The 15,902-nt window shown below is 39.5% G+C and overlaps 1 protein-coding gene and 1 long non-coding RNA gene across 6 annotated transcripts in view; both read left to right on the top strand.

The window, feature by feature from the left end:
* The window catches only part of BICDL1 (BICD family like cargo adaptor 1), a 106,418-nt gene that overhangs the window by 15,281 nt on the left and 75,235 nt on the right, over window positions 1-15,902 (top strand). The gene's annotated exons all lie outside the window — the stretch shown is intronic.
* On the top strand, window positions 4,671-15,523 carry LOC131489243 (uncharacterized). The gene is made up of 3 exons (XR_009250440.1): window positions 4,671-5,493; window positions 5,734-10,009; window positions 10,260-15,523. It is a non-coding gene; the product is annotated as an uncharacterized LOC131489243 (long non-coding RNA).

Here is a 15,902-nt window from a genome sequence, read left to right as displayed (position 1 = left end):
CATGAGCGGGGGTGGGGTAGAGACAGAGGGAGACACAGAATCCGAAGCAGGCTCCAAACTCCTAGCTGTCAGCACAGAGCCCAACACAGGGCTCCAACTCGTAAACCTCGAGATCATGACCTGAGCTGAAGTCATACATTTAACTGATTGAGCCCCCCAGGCGCCCCAACATAAGATATTTTCAAAATGAATCTCAGTAGTGTTAGAAATTTCAGTAAAAGAAGGCATTTTCACAGTTTGTACTAATAAAGCACTGCTCATACTTCCTTGTAAAACACTAAGGTCAGATAAGCACTTGTTGACCAAAGAATGGGAAAAATTATTGATTTCTCCTTAAAAAGGGGGTGGGAGGTTAAAATTTCTTAGGGACTTCTAAAGTTTACTTCCCCAAAATACATAGCTCTAGAGTTTGTAGAAACTGTCTGGGAAATGCTCTTACACTTTTTCCCTGCAGTTTTGTACATGAAATAGTCACACCTTTTTCCCCCTCCTTCCCTAACTCCTCATCCTACCAGCAGCAGAACCATATGCTTAATCCTAATCCCATTTTCTCTAGTAGGGGTCAGGGTTTCAGACTGCAGGACCGAATGTATACAGTCTTAGTGACTGTTTATTATGTATTGGGTTACAATTTTTGGATAATTATGTAGATATTTGCATTTTCCATTTGTAAAACCATGACATACTTAACATTTTGTCATATTCAGATTTTTTAAAGAGATAAAACATTATTGATACATTTGAGGGTTTCATGTCAGTCCTCTCCACTTTTCCAGTTACTCTTCTACCTATTCATGTGTTTATACTACACACGTGTGTGCATGTATGTCAACATATATATCCCATTATATATACTATATCCATTAATATTGTATAATAACATTTTTCTGGGGCGCCTGGGTGGCTCAGTCGGTTAAGCGTCTGACTTCGGCTCAGGTCATGATCTCGCGGTTCGTGAGTTCAAGCCCCGCATCAGGCTCTGTGCTGATGGCTCAGCGCCTGGAGCCTGTTTCAGATTCTGTCTCCCCCTCTCTCTCTGACCCTCCCCCGTTCATGCTCTGTCTCTGTCTCAAAAATAAATAAACGTTAAAAAAAATTTTTTTTAATAACATTTTTCCATGTTTCAAACACTTAATAAACGGCAACATCATTCTCACAGATAATGTTCACATCATTCTATACTTCACTCTTTTGGCTCAATGTTATGTTTAAGGGATTGACATATTAATAAATATACTTCTAGTTCATTTATTTCAACTGTTTATTATTTGGGCAAATATAGTACAATATACTTATTCTTTTACTGATAAACCTTTAAGTTCCTAATTTTTCATTACTGCACACTTTCCTGCAGTGACTGTTCTTGTGCACATATATTTGTGTTAATCTGGTAAACCTAGGAGTGGAATTGCTTGGTCCAAGAGTAAACACCTCTTCAAAAAAAAAAAAGAGTAAAGACCTCTTCAACTCCATGAGATGTTGTCAAATTACTCTCCAAAACTGTTGTACAAATTTACATTCTTAACCTGCAATGTGTGTGAGAGCCAGTATGTGTGATTGTTCTCATCTTCACCAACACTTGGTATTGGTTTTAAAAATCAGTCTCCAGGCACCTGAGTGGCTCAGTCAGTTGGGCGTCTGATTCTTGATCTCAGTGCAGGTCTTGATCTTAGGGTTGTGGGTTCAAGCCCCACATTGGGCTCCACGTTGGGTATGGAGCCTACTTAAAAAAAAAATTAGTCTCATGTATCTGAAATGGTATTTTTATTGTTTTTTTTTAATTTTTATTTTAATTTTGATTTCATGAATTGCTAGTGAGGTTGGGCATCTTTTGTTTTTATGTTTATTGTGAATTGCCTGTTTGTATCTTTCACTGTTTTCTTACTGGTGTGTAAGCATATTTTAACATGTTCTTGATGCTGTTAAATTTTCACTTTGTTTATGGAGTCTTTTACTAAACAGAAGTGTGTACTTTCATTGAAGTCAAATTTATTAATCATTTCTTTTATGATTTGTTCTTTTGTGTTTTGATTTGTCCTGTTCTCCCAAGTCCTAAAGATATTTTCCCATGCTAATTACAAAAACTTAAGCTTGTTTTTTACATTTAGATCTTTAATCTATCTAGAACTTATTTTATAGTGTGATATAGCATAGGAAACCAGTTATGTTTTCTATACTGATTCTGTCTCAGTGCTGTTTATTTCCCCACGGATTTCTAATACTATATGTATTTTTGTAATGAAAAAAAATCCTAATATTTATTCTTGAATGAAGAGCCAAGATAACTTAAAATAGAAATTTCAGAAGGTTTTAGAAAACTGTATTAGGTGGCTAGGGCTGCTATAACAAAGTGGATGGCTTAGACAGCAGAAATGTATTATCTTGTGGTTCTAGAGGCTGGAGGTCCAAAATCAAGGTGTCTTACGGGTTGATTCCTTTTTATTAAAAAAAATTTTTTTTTAATGTTTATTTATTTATTTTTGAGAGAGAAAGAGACAGAGCACGAGCAGGGGAGGAGCAGAGAGAGAGGGAGACACAGAATCTGAAACAGGCTCCAGGCTCTGAGCTGTCCATACAGAGCCCGACGCGGGGCTCGAACTCACAAGCCATGAGATCATGACCTGAGCTGAAGCCGGACGCTCAACCGACTGAGCCACCCAGGCACCCCAGATCGATTCCTTTTTAGAGCTAGAAAGGAAGGGTCTGTTCCAGATCTTGCTCCCTGGCTTGTAGATGGCTGCCTTCTCCTTATGTCTCTTTCCTCTATATGTAATTCTCTCGGTTTTCAAATTTCCTCTCCTTATAAGAACAACATATTGGGGCGCCTGGGTGGCTAGTCGGTTGAGTGGCCGACTTCGGCTCGGGTCATGATCTCGCGGTCCGTGAGTTCGAGCCCCGCGTTGGGCTCTGTGCTGACAGCTCAGAGCCTGGAGCCTGTTTCAGATTCTGTGTCTCCCTCTCTCTGACCCTCCCCCGTTCATGCTCTGTCTCTCTCTGTCTCAAAAATAAATAAACGTTAAAAAAAATTAAAAAAAAAAAACAAAAAAAACAACATATTGGATTGGGGCCCAGCATAATAACCACTTTTTAATTTGATTACCACTGTAAAGACTTTGTCTCCAAAAAGGTCACATTCTGAGGTACTGGAGTTTGGACTTCAACATAGGGATTTTGACCCATAACAACCATTTTGAGGTGTTTTTTGCCAGAAGGTCCAACTCTTGGATGTTAGTGTTGTCTGTGGGAAGTGTTCACAGTGGTTCCACTTTCCTTGGAGGTTCCATACATTCAATAACATATTTACACACTAACGGTACATATGCTTATGACCATATGACTAAGGGCTGCCATGACCAGTGGGAAGAGATTTCAAATGTTTAATTGCATTCTTTGAAAAAGTCCCAGATCCACCTTCCCCGCTGCTTCTCCTTTAATGATTAACTGGCTTTCTATTCTTTTGAGTAAAATAGTGAGTTATTTATTTATTTATTTATTTACTTATTTATTTAAGACCTCCTTTAATTTCAGCATTCAGTAAATATTTATTGAGCAAGGCACAATGGGATACAGTGGGGGAACATAAGACATATGATATGTGAAGCTACTAGGAAGAGGTATATAAATAACTAAACAAATCCACAAGATAACTATAGGTTGTGGTAGGTACTGTGAAGGATGATGTGATGGTAAATGACCAGAAAGTCGAGAGCAACTTTAGAAAGAGTAGGTAGGAAGGAGATAACATTTGAGGTGAGACCTGCGGGGTGAAGAGTCAGCCATAGAAGAGATGGAAGAACAGTGTTCTTTGATGGGTACTGTTAGATTGTAAACGCTTTGGGAGCAGGGACTGTGTGTACACACACACACACACACACGCACACACACACACACACACACACACACACACACATAGATAAGCAGGTATCTAGCAGAGTGGCCATTCAATAAAAGATAGGTGGTTGTGTTTTTGTCGTTAAATGACAAGCTAAGGTACCTAATAAAGAAATATTTAGAACTATAACTTTTTGAAAAATATACTGCCCCTTCATGCACTCTGTGGAAGGACACTCTTGACTGTTTCAAATACATTCTTAGACTGTATCTGTTCTGTTTAGAAACCAGTGGTCAAAGAAAGAGACCATGGATGTCAACACTATGACAGGCAAGCTACAGATAATGGTGACTCAGTTGCCTAGAGATCTAGTGTTGTCTTCATAGATTCTCCTTCTGGAATTGCATAAATACCCAATCTTCATGAACTGAGGAGAGTGACTACAGAATGGACAGAGTTTTAGGGTACTGACCTAAAGCTGCAAGTACTTTTTGTGTTATGCTGTGACTTCTCCAGCGGTCTGTATGTTGGTCAATTTCTGAGTGACTAGCCCTGTGGTCCTCTGACCTTCCTGATGGAGATGGAAATCAGCATTTCAGCTTTTTTTTTTTTTTTTAATTTTTTTTTTCAACGTTTATTTATTTTTGGGACAGAGAGAGACAGAGCATGAACGGGGGAGGGACAGAGAGAGAGAGGGAGACACAGAATCGGAAACAGGATCCAGGCTCTGAGCCATCAGCCCAGAGCCTGACGCGGGGCTCGAACTCACAGACCGTGAGATCGTGACCTGGCTAAAGTCGGACGCTTAACCGACTGCGCCACCCAGGCGCCCCAGCATTTCAGCTTTTACTGAAAAACTTTTCTCGTGGGAGGATTGGCCGTCATTTGGAGTTGGGTATCATTATGACTCCCACTCTGCCTCACGGGGTACATACACTCTGGACAAAAAAACTCTCTGCCTCCAACCATCTTGTCATCTTATCTGTTCTTAGAGCCCAAAATGGTCTGTAGTGTGGAGAAGGAGTCAGAGGTTCCCCTTTGGAAAGCTGATAGTGACTGCTTTTGAACAGAGTCCCATGAGGGTCTATAGTTGCTCTGTGTGCAGCCCTGGATGCTAAACTCGTGAGAATTCACCTTAAAAGTCATTATTTTTCCCCTTATTTGTTTCAGTATTGTGCTATATTTTAACTTTTATTTTGACATGGCCCTCCCTGTTGGTCCTTTCCCCCCTCATTGCAGCTCTATAAGTATCTCTAACAAACCTCTCCCTTCCTCACAACCAGAATTATAGTCATGTGTCTAGTCACTATGGCTTTGGGTATTACTATCTACTTGTGTCAAAAAGAGAAGCTATATTGGGGGCAGTATATAAAAAGGGCTGTTCCAAAAGCTGGGTGAAGAGAAAAAGGGTTGTTACTATAGAATCGCAGGTAGGGCAGGGGACAAAAAGAATTTAACAGGAAGTTAGGCCTAGGTCTGAGGCCAGGAGAAATCAAACCCTGCATTTTAAACTGGAAGGGCTTAGTCTAAGAGATGCCTGGAGGAATAGTCTGAAGATTGGTGATAAAGAGGTTGAAATAAAGGAAAAAAGATTCACTTGTAGTTTAAGTGAAGCCAGGCAGTTTGAAATCTATGTCTATTAAAACTTTGCATCCAGTGAGGTATTCTTTTTTAAATTTTTTTTTTCAACATTTTTAATTTATTTTTGGGACAGAGAGAGACAGAGCATGAACGGGGGAGGGGCAGAGAGAGAGGGAGACACAGAATCGGAAACAGGCTCCAGGCTCCGAGCCATCAGCCCAGAGCCTGACGCGGGGCTCGAACTCACAGACCGCGAGATCGTGACCTGGCTGAAGTCGGACGCTTAACCGACTGCGCCACCCAGGCGCCCCTTCAGTGAGGTATTCTTTTCTGAAACTTGGTTTCTATAGCTAGGATAAGGGTGGCTTCTTAAGGAACTAAGCCTCACTGAATATTTTTTACAAGACACTGAAGATTCTATGTTTGCCTTTGCCTGAAGTTTCCACTCATAGGTTTTTCATTAAAAAATTTATAGAGTGTTTTTTTCCCCCGATGGCAAAAAGAACTCACGTTTCATTGTAAAGTAAAATTTAGACAATATAGAAATGTTTGATATAAACAGTGAAAATCCCCCATGATCCTCTGTTAAAGGAAATACTAATAACAGTTTGGTGTTAATATATTTGTATTTTTCCATATGTCACACATAACTTTTCTATTTTTGCTTTTTTTAAAAAAAACAAAATGTTTTGTTAATTTTTTTATGTATTTTTGCGTTTTTTTCATATTTTTAATGGTTGTATATAGTACTCCATGTTCAAAAGGCCATACCATAGTTAGTGTTAACCATTTTGTATTGAAAACCATGTGCATTGGTTACAGTGTTTTAGTTACAAACAGCTGCAGTGAACATCCTTGTGTACATATCTTGGTGCTCTTATATCAGCCTTTCCCTGGATTGAATTCCTATAAGTGAGGTATCTAGGTCAAAAGGTGTGTACATTTAACTTTTTAATAGATATTATCATCGTGCCCTCCAAAAATGTTTTCACAGTTTTATTCTCCCTAACATTTATCTTTATTAGGCTGAAAAACCTATCATTCTTCACACATAAGTAGTAAAACTGTATGGTCCTTAAAGAAAATGGAGGTAATGTTCATCACAAAATTGAGGATAATGGTTACCTGAGGAGTGTGAAGGGGAGAGGGTTGTCATCAGGAAAAAAAGTGCTTGGGGAGGTGGCCTCTGGGATGGTCTACTTCTTGGCCTTGGTAGTAATTAAGTGGATGTTTGCTTTATAATTACTTATTAAACAGTGTATATATGTTTTGTGTATTTATCTTTATATATATTTGGTAATAAAAAGAAAAAGTCATTCAACAAATATTTATGATGTATACCTACTATGTATGAAGGAACTGTTCTGTGTAACAGAGATACTGCAGTGAACAAGATAAATTTCCCTGTTCTGAGATAATGTAGGAGATTGATGATAAAGAAAGAAATACATAAATAATAAGAGTCAGAAGTGGTAAGTGCTATAATCACATATAGCCAGGTAAAGGGGAGAAAGTGGTAGCTGTAGGGACAACTCAATTTTGGATAGGGCTGTCGAGAAGGAACCTTTCAAGGGATGAGATTTGAACAGGCACCTAATAGATTAAAAAGAAGTGAAAGAATATTGCAGGCATTTAAAAGCCTAGGAATGAATGGAAAGCAAGTTGATGTGACTGGGGTGTAGTCAGTTTGAGAAGAGTGTGGGAGATGAGGTCAGAGGGACAGTCAGTGGCTAGATTATGTAGGGCCTTACTAAGCCATGAGACAGATTTGGGATCTTAATCGGTGTGCTGCAAAGCCAGTGATCTGTTTTTGGCAGGGGAGCATCATGATGTGATAACTGTTGTTAATTTTTTTTTAATGTTTATTTTTGAGAAAGAGAGAAAGCGCAAGTGGGTGAGGGGCAGAGAGAGAGGGAGACACAGAATCCGAAGCAGTCTCCTGGCTCTGAGCTGTCAGCACAAAGCCCGACGCGGGGCTTGAACCCACAAATCACGAGATCATGACCTGAGCCAAAGGTGGACGCTTAACCGACTAAGCCACCCAGGCTCCCCGATAACTGTTTTTAAAAGATTATGTTGGCTGCTGCAGGAAAATGGATTGTAGGGCCTGGGTGGAAACACAGAGATCAGTGAAGGACTTTCCAAGAGGAGAGTTGATGGTAGTGTTGATTATGGAGGTGGTGAGAAGGGTTATATTGGGCGTGTGTTTTGAAGGTAGAAATTTTGAGTCAAATCTCCCATCTGAGCTCTCTGAGTTTGAGATTCTGTTCTGGTACCTTTTGTTGGGTGTCACCTAAGAATTTGTACACTCAGAGTGACTGGAGCTGTATTCAGATGAGTGTCAGCTCCCCCTCCCTGACCTTTGCCCTCTGTGATGCCCCATCTTCTCATCCACCCCCACACTCTCTGTTCCCAGAAGAGCCACTCTTCTGAGCTGGTGTCTGATATGGCACATGTGGGAGGAAGTTGGTGCAAACAGGTGCTTTGTTTGTTTCCTGCCTGTTGGGAGCTATATTCCTCAGTCTGCCTCTAACATTTTCCATACACACAAAGAATACAGTGTGCATACTAGCTGGAGCTGATCTTCCCTGAAAAGACTAATTTTCCTCTGAAGAGTAAACAGATCCTTGTTCTTTAAACAGCCCATTTGGGATTTGCATCTCTACATCTGGCACACTTCTCGAAGCAAATTTTTCCCTGGTTTCCTTCTCAGGGTTAAAGGCTTTTAAGTAGTTGCCATTAGTGTCACGGTCGCTCTGCTGCTGGTGGGTGACATGTAGCCATCCTTGCTTCTAGAGCACTTTACAGTGAACAGCTGCTCATCAAAAGTAGTTTTAATTGCTGAATGGGCTTTTGTACCTTTTAGGGTGGGGGATGTCTTGCTTGTTTTCTTCTTCTTTAAAAACAATTTTTTTTTTACATTTATTAATTTTTTGAGAGACATAGAGACACAGAGCACAAGTTGGGGAGGGGCAGAGAGAGAAGGAGTCACAGAGCCCGAAGCAGGCTCCAGGCTCCGAGCTGGACAGCACAGAGGCCGACCTGGGGCTTGAACTTACAAACAGTGAGATCATGACCTGAGCCAAAGCCGGACACCCAACCAACTGAGCCACCCAGGCATCCCGCTTGTTTTCTTCTTAAAGTCTGCCTCCTTTACATGTTTTTGTAGAAAAAGACATGGTAGTTTTTAGTCAGCCTATCCCTGAAAGCAGTTATGAAAACAAGATTATTTCCCAACCAAATAACAGTTATTTATTTATTATTTTTTTTTTTTTTTTTTGAGAGAGGTGGGGACAGAGGAGAAGGAGAGAATCTTAAGCAGGCTCCACACCCAGTGCAAAGCCTAATATGGGGCTTGATCTCATGATGGTGAGATCATGACCTGAGCCAACCAAGAGTCAGATGCTTGACTGACAAGCCACCCAGGTGCCCCCAAATAACAGTAATTTAAATTTCCAAAGGACATTCATTCATGGTACCTACTCTGATATCATCATAACTCTGTGATGGAGGCAGTGCTAATTATTCCTTTTTTGACAAATAAGGAAATTGAGGATCAGAAGTTTAGTGACATTGCCCAAGGCTTTACACTGGTTACAGGTTAACCACTGGTTTGAAGATTGGTTTTTGTACATTTTCAAAGATGGGTAGTCAGTCGATCAGAAATAAACACCTCCTCACATGTATTTCTATCTCATTGGCTTCATTTTTAGTTAATATTCACTGCATATTATTGTCTTGGATGCCCCTTACTTCAGAGTCACTGAGTAGAATGAATCCAAAGGTTGGGATCCACTTTTAGCAATTTCTATTTGTTATGTCAAGGGTGTGCTAAGAGGATTGAAAATGATTTGTTGAGAGGATCACTTCAGCTAGAGCAGAAAAAGGGCTTTTGCATCTAGGAGCTCTCTCTATGAAGACAGCATTTCCAGCTTTTTCCAGATTGGTACTATTGCTAATTAGTAGGTTAAACACATTAGGGTGGTAATTGCTTGTTATTTCAGCATATGTTTTTATTAGTGGATTTGTGTCTTGATTATTTGAACCTGTTCTTAATTATTTACCAAAGAGAAAGCCATGCCTGATCCTGGAGTCTTCAGGTTTGTTGTATTATTTACAACTCTTTCTAATTCTGATTATCTTTTTCAAAAGAAGAGAGCCTAAGGTTCTAGCATATTGTCTAAATTTGGGGGGGGTCGAAAGGCCCAAGATTAGGTAAATCACAGTAGGAGTAATTCTTCTTAATACTCCTAGATTTGACTTAATACAATGGCAATCAGCCTTTTTTGGACATTGAATCTAGATTCCCTCCATCTCTGTAGACAGCTTAGTGTATCATTGTTGGAGTGATGAAGTAGAGTTAAATGAGCTGACCCTGCCTGATGTGAGGTGAGGTCTTTAAATTTTGTACCTGGCAAATGGGTTGCAGGTGGTAGGAAGGGTGTAGTTTATTGGCAGAGGAAAAAAATTGTCAGCAAACTGTTTACTCTTTTGCTACCTGTGCTGGTTAACCCATGGTTCTCGCCCCTAAATATTGTTGCCTTGAGAAAGGAAATCTCTGTATTCAGTGAGTAAACATAATCAGCAGAAAAGCAGGTCATGTTTTTTTTTTTTTTTTTTTTTTTTTTTAACATTTTTTTTTTTTATTTATTTTTGGGACAGAGAGAGACAGAGCATGAACAGGGGAGGGGCAGAGAGAGAGGGAGACACAGAATCGGAAACAGGCTCCAGGCTCCGAGCCATCAGCCCAGAGCCTGACGCGGGGCTCGAACTCACGGACCGCGAGATCGTGACCTGGCTGAAGTCGGACGCTTAACCGACTGCGCCACCCAGGCGCCCCGAGCAGGTCATGTTTTGATCCTGTTAGCATCTTCTTCTTTGCTCTTCATTGGAGTCCAGGACAGTAATCCAATGATATCATAATTTTTAGAATTGAAAAAGGACTTCCAGTGTATAGCTGGACCGTGGTTTATAAAATGCTTTTCAGAGATTCTGCAAATTTGATTGTTTTTAAAAATTTGTAACACTTTGAAGAACCATTACCAAAACAGATACCATGTATTGTCTTGAAACAGATGCCACATTTTAATGTATGAAAGGTATTTAGTACCCCACTTTGTGCTGCCAACTTACGTTGGCTTTGGGGAGACATTGGCATACACTCTTCCTTGTCCCTCTCCAGTACTATTATAAGGTGTGTGCACTGTGTAAAAACTGGTGGCATTTGTAACTGCTTCACTGGGTGTATAAAAAAAAAATTTGTTTTCAGTATTTTAAAATCACAACTAAATCCACAGATACATCATAGTGAGTAAAGTTACCACTGTCATCCTTATTGTTTAATTTCAGATTGTTTCTAAAAAGCCTCATTGTTCTGAGTTTTAAGATTTTATACTTTTAAATTTCTAAAATATTTAATATTAATATAAGATTTCCTTTATCAGTATCTGTTTATTGAGGCTTATCATAAGATTTCATATAGAAAAGAGTTCTGAAAAAAATAAAAATAAAAAGAAGACCCAAAACAAAAAACTCACATAATTTGGAAAACTGCTGGTTTAGATCAGCGATTCTCGAACTGTGTTCCCAGGTGCCATAGGTCTCCAAGAGGTGCCTCAGGAGTAGTTGCAAGGAATAACTGAAATCTAGTGGATTCTTTTCCCCTTCCCCATTTCCATTCCAACCTGAGCATTTTTGTTTTATTATATCGAAGTTCTGCTTAATATCTTATTAGAAAAAAGGTTTTTAACTGTGTATTTAAAAATATGATACACGGATCACTAATTTATTAATAAATAGTTAAGGAAGCTGAGACCCATGGAGGTTAAGTGACTTGCCAAGATTACAGTCCCAGTCCTTTGTTACTTTTAATGGTACTCTTACTGAGAAGTAAAACGAGCCATCTCTTTGGGAGTAAATAGTATAATACTGATAAAGAAAAAAACCCCAAAGGAGTGTATTCACCATTTAGTAGAAGAGTAGCCCAAGTTATGATTTTATTAATACTGAAGTTTCTGTAACAGATAAATCCTCAAATCTTAGTAGCTTAATAGAGTGAGTTAAAAACTGGTAATCCCAATTGATGGGTGGCCCACAATTCAGGCAGTGATTCAGTGATGCAGCCATCTCCTTCCATCCTGTGGCTCTGCCACGTTCAACAGGTGGCTTCCCAAGGTTGCAGCAGAAGGGAAAGAATCTGGAAGGTTTCTGTGGGTCATGCCTGGAAATGATGCACATACCTTCTGCTCATTGACTGGTCAGAACTTGGCCAAAGGGTCTCACCCAGTTACAAGAGAGTCTGGGAAATGTAGGCCAGCTTTGTGCCTAGGGAGAAGTGGGTTGGTGAACAGATAGCCAGTCTCAGCCATAACAGCATCAGTGGATAGAGTCCTGGACTTTAATGGGCTTCGTTTTCTGAAGGAGTTGGAGTGGCTTATTGCTAAGGTTCCACCATTCTAACTAGAATAGTAGACGCAGTTGTAACAGTACCCCTTTTTTGTACACGTATACCATTTTGTTCCAACTAGAGAAGCTGTTGGTCTTTTTGTACTAGGATAAGATCTCTGATAATCACAGATTTGGGTAAATTCCTATGACACTATAACTTAACCCAGAATCACCAAAATTTTTTCATTTTTTATTTAAAAAAATTTTTTTAATGTTTATTTTTGAGAGAGAGAGAGAGAGAGAGAGAGATAGGGAAGGAGGGGCAGAGAGAGAAAGACACAGAATTGAAAGCAGGCTCCAGGCTCTGAATTATCAGCTCAGAGCCTAACTTGGGGCTTGAACTCATGAACTGTGTTCATGAATATATTTTTTAGATTGTCTTCGGGTAGGGTAGACCCATATATGGTTATAATAGGTAGGATATCACTATTATAAAAGATGAACCCCAAGATCTTAGTGGCTTTACGTAAGAGAAATTTATTTCTCATTCCCATAAAGTCCAAACAGTATTCCTGTTTACATAAGGAAAAAATGTAGTATCATGTTTAGTGGGAAGAATTGGCCTGGAAAACAGACGACCTCAGTTCTAGCCCATGTTCTGTCCTTTTCTGACCTTAAATAAATCCTCACCGAGTCTCAATTTCTGTGTCAGTAAAACGGGAATTGAATTAGATGTTTCTTTCCCTCTCTAAATGTCCACGTAAATGTATGTGATCTCTGTTAAAAACAAGATTTTTAAGGGGACCTTCTCACATTATGTAGTATGTTGTGAGTCTGGTAGCTTTGTAGTGCTGCATTCAACGGATAGGTGCAGAACCTATCCATTTTTTACATGCAGAACCTATCCATCCTTCTCTAGGACCAGGGGCAGCTTCCCCTCTCACCAAATTTCAGTGAGATGAATTTCAAATTTATATAATGAGAAACAGAGACTGAGATGTTTGGTGCTGCAAAAAAATTTCTTTTCTATTTCAGTCATGACACATAAGGTACTTTCCCTGCACACGATTGCTGTTGTGGGCAGTGAGGAGGTGTTTGCTTGCTTTTCCTGTTTAAAACTATGCAGCATAGTACTAAGGTTTTACGAGGCTGACATTCCCAACCCTCTAGAAATAAGTCAGATTTTCCACATTGCCCTGGTATTATCAGTCGCATTCAGTGCTGCATGTTTGTCATTTGCAGAACTGGAAGAATTCCCCCTACACACATCTCTCGTCATCGGTTGCTAGGCTACGGCTTTTTACATTGTCCCAGTCTGGTGATGTTGCTATGGATACCAGTTATTCCTCCTCTTATGATGCTGTTCTGGTCAAGCTCAGAGTGCAGGCAAGACGTAACAATGATGTCAGAGATGTTTTAGCATATGGCCTTCCCTCTACATTAATGATAAGATCTAAGTAATAGATATCAATTCCATGTTTTCTAACGTATAAGTTAAAGAAATGAGGTATTAACTGAATCCTAGACATACTCCATCACTTAGGAACTTTATTCCATTATTATTTTACAGAAGTGAAACTACCATTATGAACTATGAATGGGGAACCTGCCGTACTGTGTCCATATTGTGTCCATACCAGCATGCTGCCTCCTCTAAAGATTATATTCCATGGAATATAATCATTACTTTTGACATTGCCCTCAAAGGGTAGGGGTATATGGGGATGATGTTTGTCAAACTCAGTTTATCTAAATGATAAAGCCTGTGGTCTAAATTTTATTGCCATTTAATATCACACATGGTTATGTTTGTTTTCCTTCTGTGTTTCAGACAGCATGAAGGCAGGGACTGTCTTCAACTGGTTTCTGTCCCTAACAATGATTAGTATAGTGCCATACACATGGCAACAATGGAGAAAAGGCTTATTGATGTGTTCTAAAGACTAAAAGAGTAGGCAATTACTAATCTGACTTTAGATGTCTAACATAATGTTTTAAGTTAGCAAGAACCCTTTCATACTGCAGTCGTTGAAGGTCAACTTAACCCATGTTACTTAGCTCCTACCTGGTCTCTTTGATCTCACAGTTGTAGAAACAACTAAGGCCCTAAGAGGATGTGACTCATCTAAGGTCACAGAGCAAGTAAGCTGTGGCTTATGCAAACATGTATTGTAAAAAGTCTGTAAAAAAAAATTTTTTTTTTTTAAATCTTAGCACTAAAAATAATTCTGTGTACTTAAACGATAGTATTTTGTTTTATGCTGTTTATTTACTTAAAAAGCTGGTAGACATTAAAGGGGAACTTCAGTGTTTAGCAGGAGCTCTGTGAAGAGCATACCGGTTTTTATTTCATGGCAACTCGGTGCCTTGTGGTCTACTTAACTATTTGGCTTATTCCTCAAAACCAGATTGAAATTGAACATAACATAGGATTGAGGCCAGTCTTTCAAAATTAGCATCCTATTTTAAAACTGGCAGAATTAGAATTAAAAACTCATTCCTTGCATATGGTGGCACTTCCCTAAATGAAAGGAATTTATTTACCAAATAGTATCCTTTTGTTTGGGGAAAAAACAAAATGAATGAAAACATGTCTTCTGAAACAGACCGCCAAAGATCTCAGTTATGGACTTTTAACTGTCAGTGGGAGACAGACAAATCCCTGAGAGTTGGGGAGAGTAACAAAGCAGAAGCCCTTAAAAGATGAAGTGTAATTCGAGATGAACCTCCCCTCCTTACTAGGACCAGAGAATCAGAGTCTGCCCCTCCTTTTTCTTCTACTGCCCTATCCCTGGTTGAGGCTCTCTGAACTTCATGCAGCAATCTCCCGTGTATCCCCCTGCCTTGATGCTCTACCCCTCCATTTTCTCCCATTGTCGGATTACCTTCATCCATGGTTGTTTCAGACAACTCATTTTCTTCAGGAGCTACTTCTTTGCTTACAAAACAAAGTTGGGGCTCCATGGTATGGCTTTCAAAGCTCTTTGGCATCTGGACCTAGCATACATTTCCAGCCTGTGTCCTGTTACCTTTCTTTTTGAGCCCCACGCTTCAACCAGACTGGCCTATTTCCTGATCCTGTGCTTTCCCACTTCACACTGCCACCTTTGGAATTTTCCCCAGTCCTTAAGGCCAAGCTTACTTGCCACTTCTTTCAATGAGGCCTTTTCTGTTCTGCCCCCACCAGTTATCTTTCCTTCTACTGAGCAGCAAGAGCGCAGTAGTACTTTTCTTTTGTCACTAGCATTCTACCATCTATTGTGGTTGATTCATGTACTTTGTTCTGTCAAGGGCTGTGCACTCAGGGCACCTCCTACAGAAGGCAGAGCAACTTGTATGAAATGTGGATGCTTAGGAAGCATTAGAACTACATTTATAAGTTAAGCAAATATATATTGTGTAGTTCTGTGGTTTAAGTGTTATAGAAGTTTGAGTATTTACTGAAAGATTTTACCCATCCGGAGAATTAATATTTTACTTCCTTTAATGTACACTCTTTTTCTTTTTTTTAAGACATATTTTTTATTAACTTTTTAAAAATTACTGAGATAAATTGGGGCCCCTAGGTGGCTCAGTTGGTTGAGCATCTGACTCTTGATTTCGGCTCAGGTCTGATCCCAGAGTCATGGGATCAAACCCCACATTGGGCTCTGTGCTGAGTGTGGTGTATGCTTAAGATCCTCCCTCTCTCTCTCTCTCTCCCTCTTTCTCTCTCCCTCTCCCTCTCCCTGTTTCCCTCCCTCTCTCCCTGTTTTTCCCTCCCTCCGCCCCTTTCCCCACTCACACTCTCTCTAAAAAATTAAAAGTCTTTAAAATTACTTAGATAATTGACATATAACATGTTTCAGGTGTATAGCATAATGATTCAATATTTGTATATGTTGCAAAATGATCACCAAATGTACACTTGCCCTTGCTGAATTCTTTCACCATAGTCTGCATCACTGGCTTCCAGTTTTTCAACTTGAGGATACCTCCCCTTTTAAAAATCTCATCAATTACCTTTCACAATATTTTTGGACGGCCTTATTGAGGTATAATTTACACTTTGTAAAATTCACCCATTGGAAATATACAATTAAGTTATTTTTAGCAAACGTGT

The sequence above is a fragment of the Neofelis nebulosa genome, chromosome 11 (assembly GCF_028018385.1).
Source record: "Neofelis nebulosa isolate mNeoNeb1 chromosome 11, mNeoNeb1.pri, whole genome shotgun sequence".
Taxonomy (NCBI): domain Eukaryota; kingdom Metazoa; phylum Chordata; class Mammalia; order Carnivora; family Felidae; genus Neofelis; species Neofelis nebulosa.
The sequence above is the reverse complement of the archived record's forward strand: the minus strand, read 5'-3'. Positions and strand labels throughout refer to the sequence as shown.